Below are 6,360 nucleotides of genomic sequence, written 5' to 3'. Positions count from 1 at the left end.
CTTGCACTCGGTCACCAAAAAAGTACCTGCTGCTTCTGGGCAGATATTTTTAAGGCACTTGATTCATTAATTGCACTTCACCTGATAAGTTTCTGGGCGAGCACCAAAAATAACTGTATTCTCCACTCAGACATATTTTGAATGGTTTCATGTGATGATGGGGGAAGGGAGCACATGCAATCACGTAACCTTCAAAGCTCACAGTTCTCATTAACCTGCGCTAAATGCCAAAGGCTTTCTAGCTGAACCTGGCAAAGTTATCAAGAGAGCTTCATACCAGGACTCCTACCAAACAAACCCACTCAATATTTGCCCACATCACCTCAGCTGGCCACATATATCACAAATGTGTCTTTGATTTATTTCTGCGAATGCAGTAAAAGGCAGATGTCCACAACCAAAGCAACATCTTTCATGACTGGATGGATTTCCAATATTCTAGAAAAAAACCCACAGCACTTCCTAGGCTAAGTGTGTTGTTCGTAGCTTCGCCGATAGAAAAACAGCAGCACCTTTCTTCTCTACCTGCTCTAAAGTCCCATGGATGACATCTCTAGAAAACAAAGCATCAAGAGGAATCCAGCTGCACCAGCCCAGCCCAACAGCGATGCAGGTGGCAAAATCCCCCAGGAGTCCTCAGACAATGCGACTGCTCATTAGGGCTGGGTGGGACAGCAGAAATGGGAATAGACATTTCCCTTCATTCATCAAACTGGAACAAGATGGAGAGTTCAGAAAAAAAAACAAGCGCTTGCCCGAGTCAATGACTGGGGACAAATCGGGAGAGACTTTGATCATTAAAAGTGCAAAGAAAGAAGGTTGAAAAGAAGTTGTTACATAAAGAGGATTCTTCAGTTATGGGCATGTTTGATCCAATTCGCAGCTAAGGATGTGCACCCATTTTAAACGGAAAATCCTTTAGCTTTGGTATGAATTTATTCAGCCTGCCAGACAAATTGCTCATATCAAACTGTCATTTGGATGTGCAGCCATTGAAAACACAGTTAAAGCATGTCCCTTAATTAGAAATCCCGTGGAAATGAAAACAATCCTCTCTGGCATCCAGTTGCCCTGGATGGTAAGTCGGACTTATCATCTGGCACGGTTCCTTTCCTGTTTGCGTGGGTGGACGGAGGCAGACAAGGAATTCTGCTCCCGTTCCAACAGCCCTCGGAGACGAAAAACCTCCCGTGCCAAGGGCTCCTCTCCCGCCAGCGTCTCACTACAAACAGGTCTGACAGACATTCTCAGATTAGAGGTGGATGGACAGGCGACTTCTGCCTAGTAGGGACCAAGAGAAGCTTAGCACAACATTTTAATCACAGTATCACAGTATGTTTGGGATTGGAAGGGACCTCAAAAGATCATCTAGTCCAATCCCCCTGCCAGAGCAGGAACACCCAGGTGAGCTCACACAGGAACGTGTCCAGGCGGGTTTTGAATGTCTCCAGAGAAGGAGACTCCACAACTTCCCTGGGCAGCCTGTTCCAGTGCTCTGTCACCCTCACTGAGAAGAGGTTTCTTCTCAAATTTAAGTGGAACCTCTTGTGTTCCAGCTTGATCCCATTACCCCTTGTCCTATCATTGTTTGCCACCGAGAAGAGCCTGGCTCCATCCTTGCGGCACTCACCCTTTATATGTCTATAAACATTAATAAGGTCACCCCTCAGTCTCCTCTTCTCCAAACTAAAGAGCCCCAGCTCCCTCAGCCTTTCCTCACACGGGAGATGCTCCACTCCCTTCAGCATCTTGGTTGCCCTACGCTGGACTCTCTCCAGCAGTTCCCTGTCCTGCTGGAACTGAGGGGCCCAGAACTGGACACAATATCCTAGATGGGGTCTCACCAGGCTGGAGTAGAGGGGAAGGAGAACCTCTCTCGATCTATTTCAAACCTGTTTCATTTCACTAGATAGGAGTCTCTTTTACCAGGTTGCATTTGTTTTCCGGAAAAATGTCTTTAGTCATCTGCTAGTAAACACAATACAACTCAGCAATTAGCTTCTGCTACTGGAAAGACTAAGTAATTTGGTAATATCAGTCCTTTCAACTCTATCCATTTTATTGCTGGTCTGGTGTTATTAAATATTTTGTTCAAAGTGCCATGTGCCAGCAGCTTGTTATTATATAAGAATTTCAGGCTCATTAAAAATTAAAATAGGTCTCAAATCCCTCACCATTGTGAAAAAGATCTTAAAAGATTAATTCCAAATGTAAAAAAGCAAAAAGTGTATTTTAGCAGTGAGGACGGTTAACCATTGGATTGATTCACCCTGGGATATCACAGAATCACAGAATAATTTGGGTTGGAAGGGACCTTCAAAGGTCATCTAGTCCAACCCCCAATATGTTAAGTTCTTTCTTACTTGAAATCTTTAGGTCAAGATGGCACAGCACATCGTCTCGCAGGCAGCAGGTCGTCTGGCACACGAGCTTTTGAATTCTACCAGGAATCATAAAGTGAAAATCTCTGGCTCGTATTTCACTGATCAGCTGAGAGGTTCATTCCCAGGGCGACCTCTGACTATTGACTGATGGGAAGAGAACTCAAAGCGTTTTGGTTTTGTGCTTGTGGTGACAAATTCACAAGCTTTGAATGTTATAGACTTGAAATTTTGATACAGTGCCTTCAATTTCTCTGAAAACGTGCTTTGTTTATGGCTCCTTTTTACCGGATATTTCTCACTTTATAGGAAATAGATCCTCAGTTGTCAGCCAACAAAGCCAGTTGACTTGAGATGAGCTACCTCAGGATTTTACCACAAGTAGATCTAGCAACTTCTCCTCTCCTTCAGGAAGAGCTCCCGAAGCGGTTATCAGATCCAAGCATGTTTGCAAGAAAACCTCATCCCTCAGATTTCTCGGTTTTTAGAGAGGTTACAGACCAGCTCCACAGAGGTTTGGTGGCAATTTCCTCTTATCCCACAAAAGGACCTGGGGAGACTGAAGAAGTGACACAATTGTGTCCCCCAGGGACTCCACATATGGGGGTTCAGAGGTGTGAAGACAGAAACAGAAGGAGAGGAATCTGCCCCATGCCAATCTTTACCTGGGAAAGCTACTTCTGCTGTGGGAGTAATGTAACAAATTTGGTGTGGTTCTGTTCCTTTTCCATCACTTTCCTCACCAAGAAGTTCCCCGTTGCTTGGCTAAGCTTCCCAGGACAGAGGCTGAGGAGATTGACTGCAAGAAGCAATAAAAATAAAAATAGGGTATTAAATAAGGCATTACTGTAGAGTAATAGGAAGGGTGGAAAGGAAAGGGCTCATGCATATTACAGTCCCATAAAAGAGAAAGAATTCTTAAATGAGTATTAGAGGGCTGAGTTACAGCATGAGAAAACTAGTTTAATCACCTATTGTGCAGCTGAAGTTAATTTTGTATAGATTTTACAGACGTCTCAGCTATCATGCAATGCTCCACACAATCCCTGTGGGTGAGGCTCCACTTCTATCACAGGTGCTGTTAATGATGCCATTACTGGGGCAAATCTTCCCCCAACTTGAGTTAGATGTTTCCTCAAGAAGGACCTGAGATCAGAAAACACCTGATGAATATACATGGCAGGAGGATGAATCTGCTTCCTGACTACACAGAAGAGAAACACGTGGTGTGTGGGGATACATAAATACACACACAGATGACTTCCACCCAGGCAACTTCAGTTGAATTAGCTCCAACCATCTTTGGAACAAACCTTTAAAGTCCCTCTGGTGGGAGGTGTTTCCTGGGGAACGTCATATAACAATCTAAAATGAATTAGAGGTCTAATCCTTGTTTGGGAACATAAACTACTTTCTACGGATTGGGTTTGAAAATATGCTGCTAACAGTTGATTCATCTAATTGTACATCCAAGTCATGACTGAGTGACCAGAAAACTGATTGCTCCAGGTGCCCACCTGAAAATCTAACAAACAGGTAACTGGATGGCCAAATAAGCAATTAGCAGCCAAATTAGATTATTAGTTATCAATCAGCTCAGCTGCTCATCATGTTCATCAGACATCTAAAAGAGTAGCAGCAAGCTAACTGGAAAATTATTCATAACGGCTTAGCAGTTTGCTAAATCATGGATAGTCAAAAGACCTCAACAAGTTGTTTCTTGGGTCTTAAACAAGCCCAATCTCTTTTCACAGTGTTTTAAAATCTCTAGAAGCCATGCAAAGTGTGGATTAAAACATTTCACTGTGTATCCTGAGAGGGACATACCCAGCATATGCAGGGGAAGGGGGGGAAAGGTCATATTTAGTGTAAGAAAAGCCTATTTTTCACTTGCCAGACAGCTAACCCCCTTAGAAATAAAACTACAGATAATGCACACCTCTGAGCACCTGTAGCAGGCTCATCAGCACAAGGAGTTACACAGGAGTAGGAGGAACACGCAGGACTCCCAGCATGGCAAACACGTGCAGATCCTCGTGGGACAACATGGGTTCCCTCCACCTCCTGCGGCTGCAGAGACCAAAGTCTAGGAGGGGAATAATCAAATGCTCTGGCTTAGGCAGCCACCAGAACCTGGAAAGAAAGAAGGAGAAGCAGCAAGTGAGGGATGAGCTGATTTGAACCCTACCCAGAGAATCCATATTCGTCTGCCCTGCATGTTATCTACATCTGGAGATACTCCACACAAATAAACTGCAGGCTGCACACTTAAAAATACCTTAGTTGCTGCTTAGTTTGGAACCAAACATCAAGATTCCTCCCATTACAATGGCCACTGCAACACAGCCACTGCTTTCTGTCACCGCTGGTGACAACGTGTTAAATTGTCACTGACCTCCATGACATAACGAGCAACCAGACCCTGATACAGGCTGTGAATTTGGGTAACTCCTGCAGTTTTCACTGGCTTTAATGCCTGGTGGGAGCGTTTGCCCATGGGTGTATCCCAGCACCTGCTGTCCCGGGAGGTCGGTGCGTGTCACCAGAGGAAGGCCAGCCCTGTCCCCAGGGTTCTGGTGGGAAATTGCAAGAGGAATCACTGATGTCACCGCTTCTGATGTGGGAATCTATCGTAAACACACTCCCTTGCAAAACGCAACGTTCTCCAGAAGAAGAAAGGAAATTCTGCTGTTTGGGAAAAAATGTCAGATGACTTTGGATACAATAGTTAACTTTCCTCATGGCCGGAGAAAAAAATAGTTCCTGGCTTGACTGGAATTGTCCATATGTGTTGATACATGTGTTAATCTTAAATCACTGGTTGGCTGAGCCTCCCCTGGTGACCTGGAGTAACAGTAGAAGCCATTTCGACTCTGATTTTCATGGGCATTCTATTGCTTGTTCTAATTGCTTCCAACATAGAGCCAGGCTTTTGCTAACCTGCAGACACATCATTGTAGCTACTACTTTCCACTGGTCTCTTAAGTATTAGGAAGAAAACAGTTAAGATGGAGAAGCAGTTGTAGTTGCGATATTTTTGTATTCTACAGGTCCAGGGCTCTTGGTTACTGCTGCCTTCTGTTTATGTGACTTTTGATCTGCAGAGCAAGTATTTGTCAAATGCTATTGCAGCCCTTGCACATTTGAAGTGCCATGGTCTTGGGCAATTGCGCAGCAGATGGGTTCAGTGACACAGCGACGTGCTGCGACCACTGAAGAAATGAAAACACCAACTTTATTTTACAACAAAATGAGAAAAAATCATTTTGTAAATAACGAAATGCAAGCTTGCACAGCTATATTGCTGTAATTCTGAAAGAGAGGTGCTTTTCATGACTGAAGGCCTCATCTATGTTCCTGGGTAGAAAGCTCTCCTTATTAGACAAGTGCTTTTGAGGTCAGATCTTGTGTTCTTCTGCCACTGTTCCACGATGATCCCCTGCACTCCTGTGCTGAGGTTCCCAAACATGTATAAATGGTGAAAGATCACAAGTCTGCCAAGGTAGCACATATTTCTAACCTGACAGGAATTTCTGAAAATGCCAACCTGTGTAGCTAAATGTTTGCTCACTCTTCCAACTGCTGCTTCCTCTCCCCATCCTCTTCCCATGGCTATATGTGATATTTTTTATCCAAGAATCACAGTGATCACAGCCTGAGATTAGTACCTATGGACTCCTTTGCTGTTCTTTCCAAAAGTCTTCTTCAGCCTCTTCACTGACAGAATAGAAAAGTAGCAAGGAAAGGTTTGCTTGGCTTTAGCAATCTTCCAGTCTTTGGGAGATATCAAGGTGTTGACAGTACAGCTTATTAGAGAGCTGCAAACATGAAAAGGAAGCAGTTGCATGATTTTATAAGTGCAGTTTGGACAATGAAACAAAAATACCTGGTGAGCACTTAAAAACCAAGACTCATGAGATCACCTTATTCCCCTGTGTCTTTGGGAAGCATGGATGCATAAGCCTCCAAAATTTTATCA

This window comes from Streptopelia decaocto (genome assembly GCF_964273445.1).
Source record: "Streptopelia decaocto genome assembly, chromosome: 7".
Lineage (NCBI taxonomy): Eukaryota > Metazoa > Chordata > Aves > Columbiformes > Columbidae > Streptopelia > Streptopelia decaocto.
Note: the sequence above shows the minus strand (reverse complement) of the source record.